The sequence below is a fragment of the Polistes fuscatus genome, unplaced genomic scaffold (genome assembly GCF_010416935.1).
Source record: "Polistes fuscatus isolate 324 unplaced genomic scaffold, CU_Pfus_HIC Scaffold3, whole genome shotgun sequence".
Classification (NCBI taxonomy): Eukaryota; Metazoa; Arthropoda; class Insecta; order Hymenoptera; family Vespidae; genus Polistes; species Polistes fuscatus.
In genome coordinates this window covers 15,080,814-15,104,244 of record NW_025113107.1, presented here as the reverse complement: position 1 = coordinate 15,104,244, position 23,431 = coordinate 15,080,814, and the positions used below count along the sequence as shown (strand labels likewise).

The 23,431-nt window shown below is 35.7% G+C and overlaps 1 long non-coding RNA gene across 1 annotated transcript in view; it reads left to right on the top strand.

Annotated features, from left to right (window-relative positions):
- The window catches only part of LOC122520164, an 89,514-nt gene extending 71,087 nt beyond the window's left edge, over positions 1-18,427 (top strand). Inside the window, exons 2-3 of the long non-coding RNA XR_006304462.1 lie at positions 16,733-16,822; positions 18,348-18,427. This is a non-coding gene — a long non-coding RNA (uncharacterized LOC122520164). The remainder of the gene's footprint in view (positions 1-16,732; positions 16,823-18,347) is intronic.
- Positions 18,428-23,431: the final 5,004 nt, after the last annotated feature.

Sequence of the window (23,431 nt, the reverse complement as noted above, 5' to 3'; positions counted from 1 at the left end):
GTGCCCTTTTGCCACCCGGTCCTCCGTGAACGCAAAAGAAGAAAGAAAGAAAGAGAAGGAATAAGAGAATGAGAACGTTCCTTGAACGCGAAAAAAAGGGCTCGATCCATTTCTATGAGGCTATTAATTAAGCGAGACTTCGAGACACGTCAGATTTTTCCGTAAGACTTCCATGTCTTTTACTCTTTTCTGTTATATTATTATAATATTAACGTACTTTCGATTAATCTTTTTTTCTCGATGCTTGAATTTGTATTATAGTAATAAAGTAAAGCTTACAACTCTCGAGACAATACGGAAACTTGACGAGAGTTGATCTGACGTGTAAGGGATACTTCATAAAAAAAACGTCTCAACACCCCATCGCGTTCACGTGTGCCTTTTATTGTGGGAAACTAAGGGATAATCCGAGCAAAACGTATTCTCGCTAAAATGTTCTTCTCATTTTTTTTCTTTTTCATTCGCATCGTTTTTTTTCTAACGTAGACTATTAACGTGAGTAATTTAGGCAAGTTTCATGATTATTATTATCATAATGGATATATTATTACAAATGATTCACGAAACGATATTCCATACAAATTTCCCAATCCTTGACAAGTTGATAAAGGCAACTAATTTTTTTCTTTTACAAAGATCGTTTACCATGATGTTTTATCAAAAAAAAAAAAAAGAAAAAAAATATGAGATATCCGTAACGTTTAACAGGCAATGACATCTTCATAATTATCGATGGACGTTTTATTATCCGGCTTTATATTGGTACGGTCAGTTGGTATTTTGCCGATATTTCAGCTCCATAAAAATCTCATAAACAATACGATCAGCATGGACATGGTAGGCAGGAGGGGTTTGCGAACGTTCCTGTTAACGTCTCTCTCCCCATTTGGGGTCTCGTGTTACGGATTTCCAGAGTTCATCCATCAACTCTGAAAAAGCCGGTCCGCTATGAAAACGACAGAGTGGCAGCTCGTGATTGATAAAACGTCAAATTAGTTAGCTCAAAATTCCACGATAATCTTAAGCCGTTACTAATGGCGGTTTCTATGCGTACGCCCATTCGCGGTCTTTGCATTTCTTTCTCGTTCACGCATCTTTGTAAACTTTGTCCGCAAATGTGTGCGTGTGTGTATTTTGTAATAAAAAGTAAAAAAAAAAAAAAGAGAAATTATTCAAACACGATCATTATGCTATTCAAATAATACCAGCTACCGAAAACTCTCTGTAAAAATTCAATGAAAAAGATTCAATGAAATACTTTTAAGAATGTAATCTGGATGAGCTACGATCATTGAAACTACTTCGGTTACTTTTAACGGATCCATTTGACTATCCTTTATATTCGAACAGCTTTAACTTTTTTCACTTAAAGAAAACTCGAGATAAAGAAAAATAGAGTGAGAGAGAGAGAGAGAGAGAAGGAAGGAAAAAAAAAGACAATTTATAATAAGGAGTACAATTTTAGATGGATTTGACCGAAGTAAAAGGAATGCTCTTTTGGAATAAAACCGATGAAGAAAACTTTTCGCACGAATGAGATTTAAATAAATGTTAGATGGGTACGGTGAGTTATATTTTCGTGAAACGACACCTGGATTTTACGGTGATCGCAGGTGTGAGTTTAGTTAAAACCCCTGAAGGACCTCCTAGAGATCGAGGAGCTTCCAAAGGGCACACCACAGAGACTGAAAAAGAGAACCGAGAGAGAGAGAGAGAGAGAGGAAGGAGATGAAAAGTGATACAAAAGGGCGTGACGACACGCTGGGCACGTCAAGGGTAAATGAGTGATTTCACACAAATTAAGCATAGCCTATGGACGTTAGTTTGCTGATGTATACCAGCTAATGACCGAGAATCGGTAAGAGAGTTGTATCCACAGACTACTAAAGAAAATCATCGTTTCCTTTCTACTTCATAGTAGTTTACACCCCATTGACGAATACAAAGAGAATTATCCTCGATGTTGTACCGTGAAAAGTAAATATTTCAAGGAAAAAAAGAAAAAACTCTGTCCAACGGTAGCCGTCCTGTCCGATGACCATTTTCGTTCGATTTTCGTTTAGTTGCCTGGGTCCTCTTTGCCAAACGAACTAATCACCTTGCCTCATACCTATCTCGAAAACTTTGCTTTTAATCTTTTACGCTTTACCAACTGTCCGATGTTTATATATATATATAGGTATATATCTCGTTGCAGTCGGTCCACTTTCATGTACACAGTCGCAATTTCGAGCAATCGAACAAATTGTCAAAGAGGATACCAACGTTCGGCTGCCCTTTCATCTACTTTTTATTCAACAGAGTTAACGTTTTTTTATAACGAGTATCAACCCTGCCATATACTGTCTTTTCTCCTCCTCTTCTTTTTTTCAGATTTGTTTTAATACCAACCGACGATCCCGTTGATCCTCAAAGTCAGGATTTTCCTAAGTATTTTTCTATCTCCAAAGAAAAATGCGTAGTAAAAAGTTGAAACCAACAAAATATTTCATTTCGCGAGGAAAGAGTTTTTTTTTTTATTTCTTTTACGTTTCGTTATCCTCTCGAGAAGGTAAATGGTCACGTCGGAGTGAAAGAAAAAGAGAGATCGCACGAAAGAGTTTTTCGAAAGTCCTCTCTTTCCGAATAGGCACGTGCACGTTCGAGAGGGGTCTCCAAGAGCATATACACCAACATCAGCAACAACTACGACACGGTGGCACCCCATCGAATTACTCACGCTTCAGCAACAACGCATCGGATTTACGCGTGTCGGGGTCGGCCACGACGCGTACCTACTACAGAGATCACATAGCAACGATCCTTTTCTACGTCCGTCGAGATCCAACGAAGCGTTTCATTAACGATCAACGACCAGCTTGCTTGCTAGCTTGCTTGCTTGCTTGCTTGCTTGCTTACTTGCTTGCTTGCCATCCACGCCCTCCTACGAGAAGAGAAACGGGATTCCTCTTACTAACTGAAAATTCACGCTTGCGTCAGTTTTCTTCCATTACTTACTACCACTATTACGATATACGTAATAGTGATTCCTTGTTTCAATCCTCTCCAGCACGAAATGTGACTATTTAATGATCCGTCAATGTATTCCTATTAGACGGTAATCAATGATTGAGAAATACTATAATGAACACCTAATTCATTAGCACTGTAATTATCTGTTACTTGAAATTGTTATTAAGATATAATTATTTTTGATAAGATATTTTTTTAAGCTCCCATTTGACGAGAATATTCGAAATTATATAATACGTGTTCTTTCTGTTCGATCTAGGGAAATTTAATGTTGCATGTCACCTTTAATGTCAAATGAAAAATAAGCGTTTATTTGAAATTGTTTTCTTTTTTCATAATTTATCGATCGATATGAAATGAACGAAACGAAATATAAAAAAAATAAAATTTGTTTTGTTCTTACGGTTTGGTTTCCTTTCGTTTTACGTTCGCTGCCATTCTTCGCGCTTCGTGCCGCGTGCAATCTTCGAAGTGGCCGGTTATTTATGGCTGGATGTATTAGAGGTGGATATAAATGTCGGTTATTGCAAACACTTAACAGTCCGTATATCAATCAGACGCCAACTTGGACTACAGCCCCTCGAAAGTGAAGAGGGTTTATCCGTTGTTGTTGTTACGCGAGTTCCACGTCGTCAAAGAAATGCATCCTTGTTGATTCTGGGAGTCTTCCGAATAGAAAATGCGTCTGCACTCGACGGAGTACTGTATTAACTTAACCAAATAGTATTTCCGATAAGAATCGTTATACTCCTATAATATTTATAGCATTATTAAATTACGAAATATCTTATTGTATAAATTGGAAAGAAAGAGAGAGAGAGAGAGAAAGAGATATACAATAATTAATATATCTATCTTAATTATTATATTTATTATATTAAATAATTTCTATTACATTTTTCAAAATAAGATAAGTATACCCCCCCCCTCCAAAACTTTAATCCTAAACAAATTTGATTTATTCCTATTTACTCTATCAACTTTGATAATTCTACTTTTCTTAAAAATCCTACAATGGATATAATATAATATAAATTATTAACTTTTATTATTCCATAGGTATATCTTTAACAATTTTCTATGCAATAAAAATAAAAGTTAGACGTCGAGGTTTGATTCGGAAAACCTTAGATTACCCTTTCTTAGTGCTCGTAAATAATTTAAGAAAGGGTTGAGAGTGGTGGAGGGGGGTAGGTAGAGATTTGGGTAGAATAAAAGAGTCGCATCACTACCGACCATTATTTGATAAGTCAGATAAGTTCTATACAAAATTGTTGTCCCTTGTGTCTTCTTCTATTCTACCACAGCGCTTTTTCCCGTCACTCTTTCCACAATTCAGTGTCCGTATCTTAATGTTCCTCCTCTTCTTCTTCTTCTTCCAACCACCCTCTCTCCACCTTTAAGAATCCCTACCGATGCTATAAATTACACACGAACACACCGCACAGCTGTAACCTCAACTCACTCTCTCTCTCTTTCTTCTTTTCCCTTAAATCCTCCTCTTCTTTTCGACACTGATTTTTTTCCCAAAAACGAATTTTTCTACCTTACCGATACCTATCTTAGAAATTATTAATATTAGCTTAATAAATAATATCGACTCAACACAGAAATATTCAGTTAATATATTTGACTTTACTGCGAAGTGACAACGATGATGATAATCATACAAGAAAAAATAGAAAAAAAAATAATATATATCGTCATCGAACAATATGAAACCTAAGACATATAATAATAATGATAATAGTAATAATAAATTATTGAAACTTAGGAAATGTTTTTAAATTTAATAAATACTTTAATTGATAATAATAATAATATTAATAAAGCAAAAGAATAAAATAATAAGAAACTAAATGAACATTTGCCAATAATTATCCTAAATTTATTAAAATAAATTCAGCAAGTTATTGGCTCGGTAATTGGAATGATCAACAAGAGAGGAGGATCTGTCATAGATCAAAATTTGTTAGTAGTTGGCTGATATCCAGTTCATATTACTCGACGAAACTCAAATGTCTCGAGTAATAATTTCGATAGGATTTAAATCTATGCAGTTACCTTCTACCACGTGCAACTCGATGACATCGTCAAACTGTTGCAAAGAAGACATTGGGCTCTCGTTCGGTTGGTTGTACGAGTTTAATGTTTAACGGCTTCTAAAAGGGAATAGAATTGAAGGAGGGATGGGTGGGGAAATAGAAGGGTGAGGGAAACGATCGTTAAAAAAGATTTCCCTACGATATATCTTCATTTACGTGCAATAAATAACTCACCTATCTCCCTGGCTCGTGTCTTTTCGTTTCTAAGCGATTCCAAATGATGTTGGAATAAAACCTTGAAAAAAAAAACGTTTAAAAAGAGGAAAATCATGCGCGATTATCGTGATAAATAATCTATATAAATATAAAAAAAAAGAACTTAGTTGTATTTCTCATGATTTTTGTCGAATAATTTTTATTTTCAATTACAAGATTAAGCTTCATTTTTATTTATATTAAGATTATAATATTATATTTTAAAAAAGGAAAAAAAAAGATAAATCTCGAATATTGTGTAAATAATATTCGAAGGAATATTCGATGATTTATTTGACATTTCGAATCAGTCGTTAAAATTGTTACGATTTCAAACACGAATGTTGGGAAAGTGGAAGTACCTATAATAAATACTGTAACGTTGGACAATTTCGAACAAAGTTGACGTATGTATGTATATTGTAATGGGGAAAGCATTTTCATTTATATCATTCGACGACGGAAACGTATATAATCTCCGAATATTTCATGGTTCAACGTTCCTACATTTATTTTACATTTTTTTTATTTTTTTTTTATTTACGAACATTTGTCACAAATTTTCGATCGTTTCGAATACTCAAACATTGTATTTCTCGAATACTTGTTATTATTATCGATTAGGTATTAAAAATATAGGTAAAAATAAAAATATAGTTCCATGACATTGGAGAAAAGATGAAAAAAAGAAAAAAAGAAAGAAAGAAAGAAAGAAAGAAAGAAAGAAAGTTTTCAATCGCGATTTCTATTGAAGGATCTTAGAAAAATAAAGTTTTACAAATCGGCGATTAGTCTTCACTTTTACCTTTCACCTTTCTTTTCCTTTTTTTTGCACCTTCCTTCTCAATGTCAGACTTTTACCCCCATCGAAAAAAAAATTATTAGTTTTCAACTGACAGAAGAGAAGTGATGATCTGTCAAGCGCCGGCAGGCGCCGAATCGTAAATGTTTTTTTAGGTCGCAGGCCACTCGTACCACTAACGGAGACAAGGACAGAATAAACATCGAATTGCCCTTTTGATTTTCCGGCTTTTGTACTTGAATACTCGAACATTTTTCTTTTTCTTTTTCTTTTTCTTTTTCTTTTTCTTTTATCCCCCTTTGACAGTTAGCACGGTATTTCTTTTCCTTCTTTCCTTTTTCCCTTTTTCCTTGTTTTTTTTTTTTTGGATTATTTCGATTTTTTCCGGAAAGTTATTTTATCCCTAAAATTGATTTTATTTCATATTCATAGTGTTACCACACCTATTTGATTTTTATAATAAATTATATTGCAACGAATAATTTATTTGGAACACTACAAATGTCTACTTTTTTTTTCTTTTCCAATATTTTTCATCTCCCTTTTTTGTTTTTTTTTTTTAAATAAATTTGCAAAAATTGTTTTTTCATTATTAAACTTAAACGCTACTTTATTTTCATATTAACGGTGTCTTCGATTTTTGTCGAATGAATAATATCGATAAATTGCATGAATTTGTTTCTATTCGTTTAGATTAATTTCTTGTATAAAATTGCATCGATGTCATTGTACTTATGTTAGAGACATTTATCGTACTTTTTGTTGTTTCGAACACAAATTCGTGAATCTTGACATGTGCGCGAGTACGTTATCACGAAGACAAATCGCCGTTTAAATGTTATCTCAGTCGTCTGGCGCGTTCCGAACCATTGAGCGAAGGTTCGTTCAGCCAAACATCTGGACGGTACAGATAGTCGTGCTTTGAGGGAATTCTAGACGCAACTTTTACTTCCCGGAAGCATCTATCTCTTCTCAGATCGTGATATGCGTTTAGAGAACCAGTTGAAAATATGTGATATTTGTTTTTACACGACTTTTGCTCTTGATCTCGTTAACAAACTTCAAATCGTTATAGAAAGAAGATAATTAAGATAACGTTATAAAGATTTGCAAATGAGTCCTTGGTTGACATTAAATTGACTGGTAATTGATTACTGGTATATAATACGATGTTATTTACGATATGGAAGAAATATTTTAATTTTTTTTATCTCTATGCATATTTTGTATTTTATTACTCGGACGTCGTCCGATATCATATGCGGGTAACAAATTTGAAACGATCGAATTTTAGAGACGAATATCACTTAAAAATATGATTTATTTTCTCTCATTATTTTAATTACTTTATATTTAAAATATAAATACAAAAAAATAAATATAATATACAAATATATAGAGGATAATAGTAATTATAATATTTGTGCGATAAATTATATGCATGTATTGAGCTTACATTAATACCTAAATTAATCTGATTACTCGTAAAAAAAAACAAATATTATCGATTTAAATCAATTAGTTATAATAAAAATATCATATTATTGTAAATATTGTTTTTACCCAATCGATATTTCGAACACTGAAAATACTGGTTAAACTTTTCGTTGGATTTCGTTGTACGCTAAGTGTAATAAAAAAGAAAAAGGTTAGAAAAGAAACAGAGTTCGTGCGTCAAGTTAGTCTAGTTTTTCTCGGATTCGGAAGATTTCTTCGAAACAGCAGCCAGCCCTTTTCGTCCAATGTAAGAAGTTTCTCTCGCGAGAGTCGACCCATAAATACGCGCGCGTTTGTGCTCCCTAAGCTGGTTTACGTGTGCGTGCTAGTCTACGATAAAAGGAAGAAAGAAAGACTGTGAGGGAGATGCGTATAGATAAGTAGAGGGATAAGGACAACAAGAAAGAGTAAAAGAGAGAAGGAGAGGAAGGAAGAGAGAGAATTCTCTTGATTATAGATGCCCAACCATGATAACCCCGAAAATGAATAATGAAACGATCTCTCTTGCGCTTTTAAAATGTACCTAACCGTGTACTACGCGCTCTGCATACACCTTCAAAGAATTTACTAATAAACAAACATTATGCAGTTTTTTTCTTTTTCATTTAATTTTATTCCAATAACATTGACGAATAATATAATTTATATAAATTAATTGAATCGAAAATTTTTAATCTCATAGCATAAAAAAACTACTTTTGTTAATAATTTTATTTAAAAGCAAAATAAAAAATGCTATTTTTATCTTTCGTACCTTTTTTTAATATTCAATCATTTCTATTACAAATATATTAACCAATAAAAAAATAAAATATAATAAAAAATGTAGGCAGATCACACTTGTCCACATTTGTTTGAGATTTATATTTCGAATAATAAAATAAAGAAATGATTTTCTTTAAAGCAAACAATTGGAGGAAGGAGGGAGGAGGAGTATCATCGATAATTTAGAGAATATCGACACGCGGCGGGAGCAAACAAAATGATCTGTGCTTCGACGCAAAGTGCAAACTCGTCTGGACCGCTCGTTATCCCTTTTCTCAAGGAGAGAGGATACAGAATAATAACGTGTCCGTTCTCGCGATAGTTTGCCGCGAGCCCCGTTAATAATTCATGAATTATGACACTCCGGACTCCGAGTAAAATTACCATCTTGCGCTCGATCCGATTGGAGAAGAAAAAATATATATATAGGGGGATGAACGCAATTAGATGTAAGGTACATCACACGAGGCTGCTTTTCTAGGTCGAGGGTTTTCATTCCTCCTATCCCTTTTAATTCTATTTTCTTTCTTTTTTTTTTCTTTTTTGTTATTTATTCGAGTTTGTTACCTCGAAAGAGAAACCCCACGCACATTTTCCCGAATTAAAAAAAGAAGAAACAAGAATAATAAAACATTTCTAAACGTAAATAGCTTTGAGAACGATATATCGTTTTCACGAAGTTCATCTTCTTCAAAGATCTTTTGATCATCTTGGTGTCTCTCTCTTTCTCTCTCTCTCCCTCTCTGAAAGGATGTTTCCCCTCGTGCTACTCGAGCTACCTCGTTAGATGCCGTATATTCCTTATCTCTAAACGTTAAGATGTAAAAAGATATTCCCATGGAATCTCTGACACGTATAGTCTAATGAATATATAACATTTACCGTAATATTTATCTACGAATGATACACTACCGTTATGTTTCATCTTCAACATTTTTCTATCGAATTTTAACAAAACGTCCATTATCGAGAAAATATACAAATATTAATTAATATATCTCGTACTAAAAATGAATATTTAAAAGTATCCATTATTTCTTTTTATTCTATAATCAATCTCTCTCTCTCTCTCTCTCTTCTTCTCTCTCTCCCATAAATATGTATTATAATATCTGGTATCTCATTTCAAGAGTCATCATTCATCATTTATCATTCATCAGCATCATCGAATTACTTATTCATATTTTCATTTATAAGATGGTTATCTTCGTGAACAATTCACTTTCATCTTTCGGTCATCTCTAAATACTACTCCGAACCGGCACGAGTGGCATTTCGTGTATCAGAAGCTTTCTTCGATCGAGGTACAAGAAAAAAAAGGGAAGAAACAAAATGAAGAAGAAGAAGAAGAAGAAGAAGAAGAAAAAGAAGAGGATGAGGATGAGGATGAGAAGGAGGAACACGAACACGGCGGCATTGTGTCGCCGGAGTAACGTGAGACTCGAGGAACTCGAGAGAGCGCCACTTTCTCTCTCTCTCTCTCTCTCTCTCTCTCTCTCTCTTTCTTTTTATATATCCCTCTCTTTCGTTCTCTCGGAGAAGCGTTAATACAAAGCTCGCATAACGCATGGCACGAGCGAGAGTCCGAAGAACGAGCGTGATAAACATGTCGACGTGAGTGGACCCCCTGTAGAGGTCCACCGTCGGGGTCCTGGGAGCTTCATGCCACTCCACCTGCCCCTCCACCTGCCCTTCTTCCTTCCATCACCTACCCCGTCCACCTACTTACCTGCTGCCGATTCCTCTCTCTCTGTCTTTCTCTCTCTCTTTCTTTTCTTTTCTATTCTATTTCTTTATCTTTATACTTTTCTCAATGTTTTTCCACTGATCTCGTGAGATTTCAAATATTTAGTTTAAGTCTTATACCCTTATTATTTGTTAATATCTAAATAAATCTGACTATTTCATAAATTACAAATTATTATTTTTTCTGTTTTTATTTATGTTTATTTTTATGTATTTGGTTACCTTTTAATGTTTGGACATTTAAATATGTTCAGGTTTTCGTTATAAGAGATTGTTACTTTTTTTTTGTTCCCTAGTTTTTAATAATTTTATACTGAAATGTATAATATTTAGCACTAATGTTTAAATAATTGTATGATTAAAAACCGATGTGTTTTATTTCTTTTTTTCATTTTTAATAGTTGCTGTTAAAATAACAAAATATTTTCTTTTGATCTATGGAAATTTTTGGATTCATTTAATAATTAATCATTTTTTGACTGTACGTAATATATTTAATACGGTTTATTATTTTTTTCTTTTTTTTCTTTTTATTAATCTTATCATTTAATTTTTCCACTCGTCTAATTTCACATTTCGCATATTTTTCTCTTTCTTATAATAATTTCTGCCAGAGATAATTCCTTCAAATGAATTTCTTCAACATTTTCCTCGTTTTTAACTCGTCATTATCATTCTTGAGTAGAAGAAGAAAAACGTTTAAAGAAATAACAGATGGCACTCGTTCCAATTCCATCCAATTGCACAAATTACGAAATCCCTTTTCGCGCCCTTTCACTCTCTTAACGATTTCCGGTTACGAAGTGGTTAAATACTGGTGCTACTCGACAACAAGATGATTGCTATAATCGTAGCCTTTCTTTTCCCTAAGAATTCCATAAATCGTTCATTTTCCACGAACAAGAGAAAAGTATAAATATACAACATTATACCTACTCATTCTAAAACCTTAAAAAACATTTCTATTTCTAACATTTCGATTTTTTCCTAATCAAAACAAACATTAAACTACAATGTTTATCATCGAATTATCCCATCGACGAATACGAGATCATTCCCTTTACCCTCTTAAAAAAAAAAACAAAAATAAAGAAGAAAAAAGAAAAAAAAGAAATTAAATCCTTCGTATCCTTTTTGTATAAACCTTGACGAGGACATTTTCACGATACTCGGGCCCTTAAATAGTAACAAGGATTCCCTTTTCAATTTGTTTCCTCTTTTCATGGAGATCGAGACGATCCCTAAGTAAAAGCAAGACCATCAAAGTTAGAGAAAGAGCGTGTCTAAGAGAGAGAGAGAAAGAGAAAGAAAATCTGATCAGTGATCGACGTTGAAAGGGTTCATAAACGCGAGCTCGTGGAATGTCGCTCATCTCCCTGCGCAAATACTACCTTGGAATCGGTGGCAATATAGCAAATCAAGTATTTTATTTGGCATAACTGGCTGCCTCGGCAATGCGACAGCACTTCATATAGGTTATCATCTTCCCCCCCCCTTTCCCACCCTCCTTGCATGTAGACATGCCGCTCCAAATGCAGTTTTCAAATGCAGTGCTTCGGTCTTGAAACGGGGAATGCGGTCCCAATAGTGTCCAGTGATACTCAAACGCAAAAACAATCTTTCTCTCTCTCTCTATCTCACTTTTATTTATTTCTTTGACTCTCTCTCTCTCTCTTGCTTTGTGTTTTACTTTCTTTTTTTGAAAGTTATATACGAACGACTGACTCGTTAACCATCCTCCGTTATCTCCCCGTGATTTTCACCGGTCTCTTTAACGTTCAACGATAGTTCGTGTCGGCTTACCTTCGTACGCACTCTGTCCCCCCCGCTTCACTCTTGCCCCCTTTTCACCATCGAACCTTTTATTTTTCTATTTCTCATCTTTGTCTATTCTCTGTCGGCAAGATGAATTAAGATAAAGGAAAGAATTTCATTCATTCGGGTGTACGAACTTAATCTCGATTACTTACTTATATACGATAGGGTTGATTAAAAAAAACAACAAATAACGACATGGAAAAATAAAAAACTGAAATAAGTAGTAAGAAGAAGAAGAAGAAGAAGAAGATCGAAATTAAACGTTTTCATTTTTATCTTTCTTTTATCACGTATATTTTTTTTTTAATCGAGTTTAATTTAATCGACTCTCCCCCTACCCTCCCCCCTCCCCCCCCTCGTCGCGTAATTATTTCATTAAGTTTTTATCGACTCTTGAATTGGAAAATTTGCTTCGTATCTTGTTAACGAGCCAACAATTTATTTTTTTTTCTGCGGATCGATAAGAATTACTTACTCGTACGGAATTTTTCCATTTTTATAGAATTTTTATAGAATCGTCCTTCGAATGGCAAATAAAACAATCAAACAAACAAAAATTTCATCTTATTACACGAGATAGTGGAAAATGGTGTGGTTTGATATTTGAGAAGCCCTGCGCACTCACGAGTATTATATTATTATGCCGTATTTCGTTTTCTCAACGCTGACAATCTGCCAACGCAACGGATACTAAAAAGAAAAAATAAGATAAAGAAAGATTTTTCATTACCCGCGTGACATAGGTACGCTACCACCCCCACACCACCGCACTCCACCCCATCCTTTGTACGAAATTATTGTCGACAAATCAATTTGAATACTTATTCCCAAAAGAAGTGACGAAAATTTTGCGTTAATATTTAAAAAAAAAAACTTTTATTTTACTATGACACTTTTAACCACCTTCCTATACCTTCCTCTCCCCCATAAGCAAAAAGTAATTATTATTTTCGTTATATTTGTCATCCCTTTTCGCTAGGATTTATATTTATATTGTAATAAAGTACCGAAAAGAAAAAAAAAACTTGGAAATATCTTTAGAAAACAATTGAAACAGGAGGAGAAAAAAAAAGAATAAAAAAAAGAAAAAGAACGCCATTGTTAGGTTTAAAAAAAGAAAACTCAGGAATCGGTTTCTAGCCTTAAAAAGCACGAGGGAAAGAGAGAAATAGAGAGAAATAGAGAGAGAGAGAGAGAGAGAGAGAGAGAATGGCATTGGAAAAACGAGGAGAAATTTATATCCGCGGGATATATCTCCGTAGCGTTTCCGTTGCAACCGTGCCGGCTTGGATTTATGGTCTACAACCGCCTCATTGCGATCGTAGCGTAAAATCTATGGGCAAAGTATATCGGTCTCTCGTCGTTGCCTCCGGGCAAACGAAAAATCACCACACCGAACGTTTCAACTTAGTTTTTGTTTTTTCTCTCTTTTATATTTTATTATTATTATTATTATTGTTATTATTGTTATTATTATTATAAATTTTAAACGACTCGTTCTAGCATAGGTAAAAGTGTTAACAAGTATGCCACGTGCGATGGGAGGATGCATGCATGGTTTCTTTCAATTTGGAATTTTCCATTTGCCGTATGGGATACGAAGAAAGTGTTTTTTTTTTCTTTCTTTTTTCAAATAAATACGATATTAAGATATCTGTTAAAATATTATTAAACTATGTAATATCGTTTTTAAAATGCGCGCGCGCGCGCGCGCGTTGTGTAATAAACATAAAAAGAGACGAGGAATAAACTGGTAGAGAATGGAGTATGGGGTGGGGGTTGCGAGAGGGAGGATGGTTTTGAAATACACGCAGCTGCTGTAAAATTGAATTAAATTATTAATGACCACTTATTATATGTTGGTTACTTATTATATTATATATTATTATTACTTAATATTACGACCGGCACGCCTATAAAACAAAAACAAAAAAAAAGAAAGCTTATGCAAACGTTAACGTTTTAATAATTAACGTTCGCGCGTTATATTCGTTGAAATTATTTATATTATATTAAAAATACGAAATATAGGTAATGATCGAATTCGAAAGGTGGTTTATGAAACCCCCTGTCTAAAGATTTCGATGAAGATAAATGAAAAATTCATGGAAAAAAGAAAAAGAAAATAAAACGGAAGGAAGTGTTACATAATCCGTTAGGATTCACGAGCTGAGCTTAGCTGAGCTGAATTAAGGAGCGGCTAATTAATATTTGCAGTTAAATCTACGATCTAGATTTGAAGTGAACCGCTAGCTATCCAGACAAAGTCAGCCAGGTAGGATCTGTACCGGCTCCTTGATTCCGTTGTCCGACGCGCTGAAACCGAGCCGGCACTGTTGTTTCCGAGCATCATCGCGATAGCATTCGTGTGAGTGTTCACTGACCTGACAAGAGAGTGGCCGACTGAGAAGGAGATACGATATACGAGCTTAAACTTTACGGAAGACACCAGATACACGCGTCCTCATCTTTGTCGTCGTCGTCGTCGTCGTGCGGAAGGAAACGTCTTGCAAGACTTACCGTGCGTTCAACCGTTTCCTATTTCCTTTCGAACGTAATCCGACGACAAAAATTGCACAACGTAATATCTTTCCCCCCCCCCCCACCCTCCTATCCCATCCCCCTCTTTACTTTCTTACCTAACTGTCGCCGTAATAATAAGAAACATTACTTTACTTTAACATTTGTTAAAAAAAAAGAAAAAAAGAAAAATGAAAGAAGATAGAAGAGAAATCTCGAAAAAGATCGAAGAAGAAGAAGAAGAGAGAGAAAGAGAACCGAGAGCAACGAAACTCGCTGTTAACGAGTTACGAGTTCTACGACTCGAGAGACAGGTGGAAGAAGCAGAGGAGGAAGAAGAAGAAGAAGAAGAAGAAGAAAATAAGAAAACGAAGAAGGAGAAGAGAGAGAAGAGAGAAGAAGATCAAAGAAGGTAGCATTGAGGAGGAAGATAATTTCATTTGCCGCGAGCACACATGCGCGGGAAGTAGCTCGAAGACGATTACCGAGGGATCCCGTGTTCCTGTCATCGACGAATCGAGATCTCCTATCTGATGCTGATTATGCGCGAGCCTTACGTGTGTGTTAGAGTCGGCATACAATGTATAATAAAAACGTTACCCGTCTTCTACGGGCTCGCCCTCGAACGAACGAACGTACGAACGTACGAGCCTATCTACAACACAACCAATCTACCAACCTCTACATCATTTCCGTGTATAAGTATAGAACCCTCTCGTTTACGCGATTCGAACCTAAGCTCCATGTATCTATCCTTTATGTGTTAGAGATGCATCTATTATATACCCACTAACGTATACCCATAAATGTATTTATGTGTAAGTATTTTATATATTTATATATATATATGTGTGTGTGTGTGTGTATATACACTAACTTATTTTAACATCGCGTAGGAAGTTCCGCCCCGAAGAAACTTCCAAGTTAGAATCAACCACGCGAACCTAGCGTCTCTGATTGGTAATTAAACGCATGACAGCCGACCGCTCATTCATCGCTCATCTTTTTCTCCATCTTCTACTCCACCTCCCTTTTTCCTCCACCCTTTTTCCTCCTCACTTCTCTCTCTTTCTCTGCCGCTTCATCCCTTTGTCCTACAAACTAATTTACGATACGTGTAACGATGCCTGAGCACGTAATTAACGTTAGTTATAATTTTTCTTTTTCTTTGGATTTTTGTTTTTCTTTGTTTTGTTTTGTTTTCACATCGAGCATTGCGATATAGTCGAGAGACAACTATATTCTGTATTTCATAAATTTTCTTTTTCCTTTGATATTTTTTCAACTGGAGAGATATTAAACCTTATAATAAAAGAAACCCGTTGATTTAGATTCGATCGAGATTACGTTAGAAACGTAATACCCCCGTCATCCCCCTTTTTTTTTTATTGTATTTAATTACTCAGCTTAACGTCCACGCAAACTGAGACTAAACACGATTTTTCATCTGATCCGAACGTACATTTTGATTCCTATGTAATTTTACGAAAGAACGCGGGAGAAAGGAGATGGGAGGAAATTTTCATTTTATTAACTTATATTATCTATCTTGATCTATGGTTGAAGATAATAACGAACGCGTTCAACTTTACAAGATACTTCCCGACAAAATAATATCTTCCGTTTTTTCCTTAAATACGAAACACTGTTACGCCATAATCGATATTTCAATGGTCCTCTCTAAATATATTTTTCGTTTCTTTTTCTTTATTTATTTATTTCATTAAACGCGAATGAGGAAACTAAGCGGATAATCGAGTCGCCGGTGATTTTCGACTCGAAGAAGAAGAAGGAAGTGTACATACATTAAGCCGATGAAATTCATGATTTGCTTATTTATGCAAGATAATTATTCCCGCAGTGAATCGTATCGTGTTCGTGGCAACTCAAGCGGTTATGTAGTAATTTAAATAATGCCGTAAGAGTGAGAGACCGTCGAGAAGAAGTTAACATCTTTATTTTCTATATGCCAACTATCAAATAAATATTTTCAAAAGTTTTCACACGGAGTATGGATGCGTGGGAGGAGGAGGAGGAGGAGGAGGAGACAACGACGACGCGTCTTCGCGACGAAGAAAAACGAAAAAACTAAGGGGGACACGGGGAGAAATTAAAAAAGAAAATAAAACTAAAGTTGTCAGAGTCCCAACGCGATGTAATTTATTTGTTTTCAACAAAATTGCGTTAGCGTGCTAGCGAGCACTTACCTAAATCCTTACTTACCTGCAAGAACACCAAGCGAATCTCCATTTTAATCGTTCTCATTTTCCAGGAGATGGAAATCCTGCGCGTGCTCATCGATGCCAAAAAGCGAGCCGAGCGTGGAAGCCATTCACAAACAAGGCATTCAGAACGTTCCTTGGTAAGGAGCAAAGGGAGAACAGAAAGTTCCATGAAACGCCGTTTGCCAGCCGTTTGTCGGCAAAGCTAATTCCCGTTTATCGCGTTCATCTGGCCCATAAACAATAACAATTACGAGTATCACTAATTTCATGCTCGAGACATCCCCGATTCTCGTCGTTTCAACGAACGGAGACTAACGATACAAAAACACATATACTCGTACGCGAAGAACAAAATCTTGAACCTCTTCCGTGACCAAGATTCAAAACTTTTGCTACCTTTTTCTTTTTTTCTTTCTTTTTTTTACGTCTCATTAAAAAATATCATTAGACATTTGGATGCTAAATAACGAAATCGATAATAACTTTATTTTTCTCTATATAGGAATATATGAGAATTCAAAATAAAATGAACAACGATCGCGTATACTCGTCGTCTCAACAAATTTCTTCATTTCGAAAGATACAAAACTTACGAAAGATATTAATTTACTGAAATATTATTATTATTAATAGGAACCAAGTTGGGAATGATTATTTTTCTCTAAAGGAAAAAAGAAGAAGAAGAAGAAGAAGAAAAAAAAGAAAAAAACGAAAGAAAAGGTATGTACGATCATACGTAATCTCTGGTAACTTCCGCTTCGAAAGGAAACTACGGTCACGTGAGGAAGAAACGAAGAATGATTCGCACGAAAGGCGACTTACGTAGGTACAACAACACTATCGTTTCGCCGTCCGGCATATAGGTAATAACAATTACGGATATCGCTAATTTTATGCGCGAGCCATCCCTCATGACCGTGCTCGGCAATAAATACGAACGAGAGTAGTGGAAAGAGAGTGGTAGTTACTGATGTAGTTCACGGCTTCCCATTACACGGCAGTGTGAACCGTATCCCTTCTCCCTTTTCTAACGACTCATTTATATACATTTATATACAGCCTGATTATGTACGATAGCTTATGTTTCTTTCTTTCTTTCTATGCCCAACCCTTCCCCCTTTTCTTCCTCTCTTGGCCGATCTTTGATTTGAATTGTTTACTGCGTAAAATATTAAAAAAAAGAAAACGAAGTTATCATTTACGTCCACTTTTACGTACTTTGAAAGGACCATCGAATAAATTTTCTCCCTTAAACTCTCTCTCTCTCTCTTTCTCTCTTATTCATATTTTTATATTTCATCTCGAATAAAAAAGAAAAATCATATTTCTATCGAGTCAAAGATACGGATCAATTGCAATCACCCCGTATATACCTACATATGAGTTCGCGTTACCGAAAGCGTAGGTGTTTCGATATACTATACGTATATGTGATTACGCGTATGTGTTGGGAGGTAAGTAGGAGAGGCGTTATCCCACCTGCACGATATCCACGCCGGAGGTATGCCGGTGTAGCACGGTGAACAAGTATGCCCGCTTCCTTCCACATTAAATCCCAGCGAATCGCGAATCTCTCTTTCCATCTCTCTCTCTCTCTCTCTTTCTCTTCTACCCTTTCTTTCTTTCTTTCTTTCTTCCATCCTCAACGGTGAATTGCCGTAGGGCACGCACATGGGATTTCGCGCGTGGTGTATAGAACCGAATCACGAGTGCAACCTCGAGGACGATGATGACGATCAGGAGAATGAGAAGAAGGAAGAAGAGAACGACGAAGGGGTCTCTTGCGAAACCAACGACTAGGACCATATATTTATGTGTACGTATATATGTATGTATAGATGTAACTGTACGGGTTTGTATGTATACCCATACACATTACTTGGATTAACACATGTGCGTATATACGTGTCTGCGTGTAGCTGTAAACGTACGTGTTTGGATGTATATGTATGACTTATATTTACGTGTGTCTGTGTGTGTGTGTGTCTGTGTGTGTGAACGACGCGAATCTCCTTCTATCTCTGTCTCTCTCAGTTTCTCATGGTACCCGTGCTCACGATCAATCTGCTCTTTCTTGGTAGAACCCACGAAGGTGCTTCTCTGCACTCGCCTTGATCTCGATCCTTTCAAACTGAAAGAAAAAGAAAAAGGGAAAGAGAGAGAAAGAGAGGAGGGAACGTTCTACGTTGGAAACCGTTGATATCGGTCGAACGATTTACTTACGTTTTCAATAGGAATTCGTTATACATGGTGGGTGAAAGATCAGAAAACTCGTTCCTATAGAAAGCAATAATTTTATATTCTAACGCGCGTTCGTAGTTAAGAACGTTCGGTTATAAGAACGATAAATAATTTTCAATAAAATAGATAAATAATAGAAAAGTCGAGATAACGATTGTACAATTGTCAAACGTTATTACGTTTTTCAAGATCATATCTGTATATAGGATGTTTCACGTAATGGTCGACACGTGTACCGGTAATAATTATAACAGTGGACACTGAGATAACATATTTTTTTTTTCTTTTTCATTTATTTTATGATTTATTTTACGTGTAATACATGTATAATAATTTTAATATAAAATCAATCATTCACAGTTAATTTTATTGATTTTTTGTTTCCACTGTCATAATTGCGGATACCTACATGTTTCTTTTCTAATAAACTTCACAAAAATATGTTATACTTTAAACAAAATGTCTATCAGTATTTGATCTCAACTATAATATTAATAATTAAAAAATTGTTGTAAATGTCAAGATAGTTTGAAATCGAGAAAAGAATTGTATAATCGTACACACACGTACACACACCGTGATATATATATATATTTGCGCGTAAAATTACGCGTACGCGCGTGAAATTCTAATTACATATAAACAAGTTAGATTTACGCGAAGATAGAAAAAAAAAAAAAAATGACGAGGGTGCATCGCGATCGGTCGGAATTAGGCGCAAAACGTTAAGCACAGTTTGCAAGAAACTTAAAGAAGATGGAAAGAGGGAAAAATAAAAATTAAATAATAAAAATAAAAAGAAAAAGAAAAAGAAAGAGAAGTCGCGTTTAGTTGTGTGTGTGCGCGTGCGCGCGCGCTAGCACACGACTCGTAAGAGTTGCATCGTGCAGAGGGCCCCTCTCATAATCTCGCATATTTACACTGGTCGCTGTGAATAAAACTGTTACATTATGTTTCGGCATTCCCCACGTGTGCGTACGAGATCGCCGCTAAGAGGATGCTGGATGAAGAAGAGGGGTTTGAGGGGGAGACCACGAGAGGAATCCTTCGAGCGCTCATTTTTTCTCATTGCCAGCAACGATTCTCGTTTAAAACTTTTCGATTCTCAACATCGGTCGTACTGAAAGCTCCTTCATTATTGTACGCTCAAATATTCATAGTTATAAAGGATATTGAAAAATTGGAACATTGTATTTAATTGTACCAACGTGAAAGATAAATCGATAACAAAGTCCGTTTGATATATTGCGTCTACACAAATTAGTATGATAATGATTTATTATTATAACGACGCTCTCGTATAATACTTATAGGATTTATAACGAATCTAAAAATCTCTCTAAACATCAATCATCATCTCTAAGTAATATAAATGATACGTTTAATTAAAATATAATTAATGGCAACGATTCCTAATCTCTATTTCTTTTTAAATCATTTCATTTAAAATGCAATTCGCTTATGAAAACTAACAATTAGTCTAAAAATCTTATCTATTAATATTTTATATCTCTTATACAATTAGAAATAAAATATAAAAATATTAGAAAAATTGCAATTATGATTAGACAAGCATGAAAATAATTGGATAAACAAAATTAATTCTTCAAAAGAGAGAGAGAGAGAGAGAGACAAACAACAATTTCCTAAATCATTCCGTAGTGTAGAGGTTTCGGAGATCTTACAGGACGATATTCAAAAATCGTTGACACACATCGTCTTGTCGAGAGAACAAGTTGCGAGATGGAGTCTCGATGAAAGAAAACCAACCCGAATCCCCCGACGTATAGTTCTCGTGGATTACGGTAAAAGCGCCGGTATACAACAACTGTTACAACAGAAAAAGAGAGAGAGAGAGAGAGAGAGAGAGAACAAGTCGAGATTTAATTATGTCCAAGAGAGGTAGGAAGGGGGGAGAGTAATACGACGGAGAGTCCAGAAACTTTATTACTGTTTACCGTAAAATTATTGCACCTAGCGAGACGTTTAATCACTCGGATACTCGCGCACGAGCAAAGGCGAGCATGCGCGCAAACATAAGCAAGCATACATGTGTATATTCGAAATCCTTTTTAAAACGGATTTCACCTTAATTTACATAATGTCGTTTGTAAATTCGTCCGATGTTATTTCTTTTCTTGTTTTTTTTCTTGCTCCTTTTCTTTTCGTCTCCCCCTTTTTCGAGTAAAATAAAAACTAACAACAGGAAAGAAAATGATTATAATATATAATAATAAAATAAGTGAACTGGTGTTAGAATGAAATTATTTTATCGTACGTTGTCGTTAGAATTTAGACGAGTAGAATAATAATAATCAACGTGCATCCTAATCGAATGTCGAATAAGAAATGATTGTACGTTGCGTATGTGTTATTGATATCGAGTTTTAAAGAGTATACGGTTATTTATTTTGATAATTACCGTGGAACGTTATTTATATATATTTGGAACGTTATTATTATGCGACAGGGTGATTAGTATAGAATGGGAAGATGATAATCGTTACAAAGAGAGACTTGGAGTAAGTGAAGTAGAATTATTATTGTAAAACATGTGCTAAGAGACCTGCATGGTGTCTCACGATAATAGATAAGATTATAAAGAACATTCGTGTCAGAGATGTCAGAGCATTGAGATGTCAGTTCGGTAATTCAAAAGAGAGAGAAAGAGAGAGAGTGAGACAGGGGGTGAAAGAGAGACACATGCATGATTGTATAAATAAAACACTAAGTAAATATAATCAGGAAGATGCGAAATATCATACGTCCGAATTATTTTCCGCGCTATTGCGATTCCTCTTCCGTTGAAAGTAAAGAGGGATCAAGGTCAAGGGATCTTAATTAATACACTTTGGCCGGCGAATCGAGAAAACGTGTCAGTTGAATATTTTTTCACGTCGCACTAAGGACGGTGTAATTAATCTGATAAGGGGGAACTTACATGGCCAGGGAACGAAGTAAACTTCTTACGTATTACTTTCTCTCTATCCTTTGAAATAAATAAAGAAAGAAAGAAAGAAAGAGGGGAGAGTAAGGGAAGGGAAGGGAAGGGAAGGGAAGGTGGTATGTAAAGGCTCGGGCGCGCAACAAACATTTACAGAGGTCACAGGCGTGAGATCTATGCAAGATTCGAGAGATATGTCGTATTGTCGTACGTAAAGTACCACAGCCGTAACAGAGATTACGCGAGCTAGCGAAAGAACTAAAGAAGGAACGAAAGAAGGAACGAAAGAAGGAACGAACGAAGGAACGAAAGAAGGAACGGGTAGTTGCTCCCTATCTCTCTCGGCACTTTTTCTTCTTCTTCTTGTTGTTGTTCTTCTTCTTGGCAAGTTTGCGGGGCCAACGTGCTCGAGCGTTCCTGCCGCATCAATTTTCCCATTCTTCTTCCCCCTATTGTTTCGCGGAGCGTGCACTTACATAGTACACACATCGGCCGGCTCCGATCTGGCTCGTGCTTCTATCGCTAAACCCGATCCAACTTGATTTCGTTTCAATAAGAAAACAAAACAAAACAACGATCCCTTTTTGGTCATTTCGTTAAAAAATAGATGAAAAAGGAGAGAATAAAAATCAATCTCGTAAAACGTAACATTGATTTTTCCTGTCAACGAGAAACTTAAGGAATATAATAAAGGGTTAAAAATAAGTTAGAAAGAATAAACTCGTCGTATCCTACGATCCCGAAGTTCGATAAAATAAGGTCGACGATCGACGTCCCGTAACGACGCGCGTATATACTTTACATATCGCATAACCCTCTGACGCACGCGATGACTCGAGCAAATGAACCACGGTCATTAAGGAGAAATTGCCCATACAAAGTGGCCCCATAAAGGAGCAGAGCCTCCTATTAAAACCGTCGACGTCGACGGCTCTCTTCTTTCGTACTCGCCGGTTTCCTCGACGATGGTTTGCTCGCTCGCTCGCTCGCTTCCTTCCTCTCGACGGCTTCCTCCTCGAGGACGAGGCGCGATACTCGTCCAAGCATCGCGAACCACCACCTGCTTCTTAGCTTCTCGTTCATCAACTTCTTTAACCTAACACTTTGTATCAATTTTTGTCGTCGAAAGTTTCATTTATCGTAATTTATCGAAATTTTTTAATTATAACGCGTCGCCACACCGAGACTAATCGAAAATATTGCAACAAAGTAGAGCAACGTAATGTAATGTAATGTAACGTAACGTAATGTCCGTTTGTTTTCTCGCGAAGTAACTTTTGTTGCTAAGAAAAAAAATAATTTACGTAATAATACTAACTTATCTGACTACGTAATTATTCATCTATGTATGCGAATAATACCTGTTCCGGTTTCTGCCTCAGAGATGTTTATCCATCGTTATTACGTCTGCCAGACACCTGCCAAAACCGATCTGCAATTAATGCCGAATGCTCGAGTAGCATGCAATCTTTCTCGTACGTACCTACGTATTATCTATCGATACACCACGTCAACGTCCAATACCGTCCTCGACATTTCCTTCCTTTGACTTTCCCTGCTC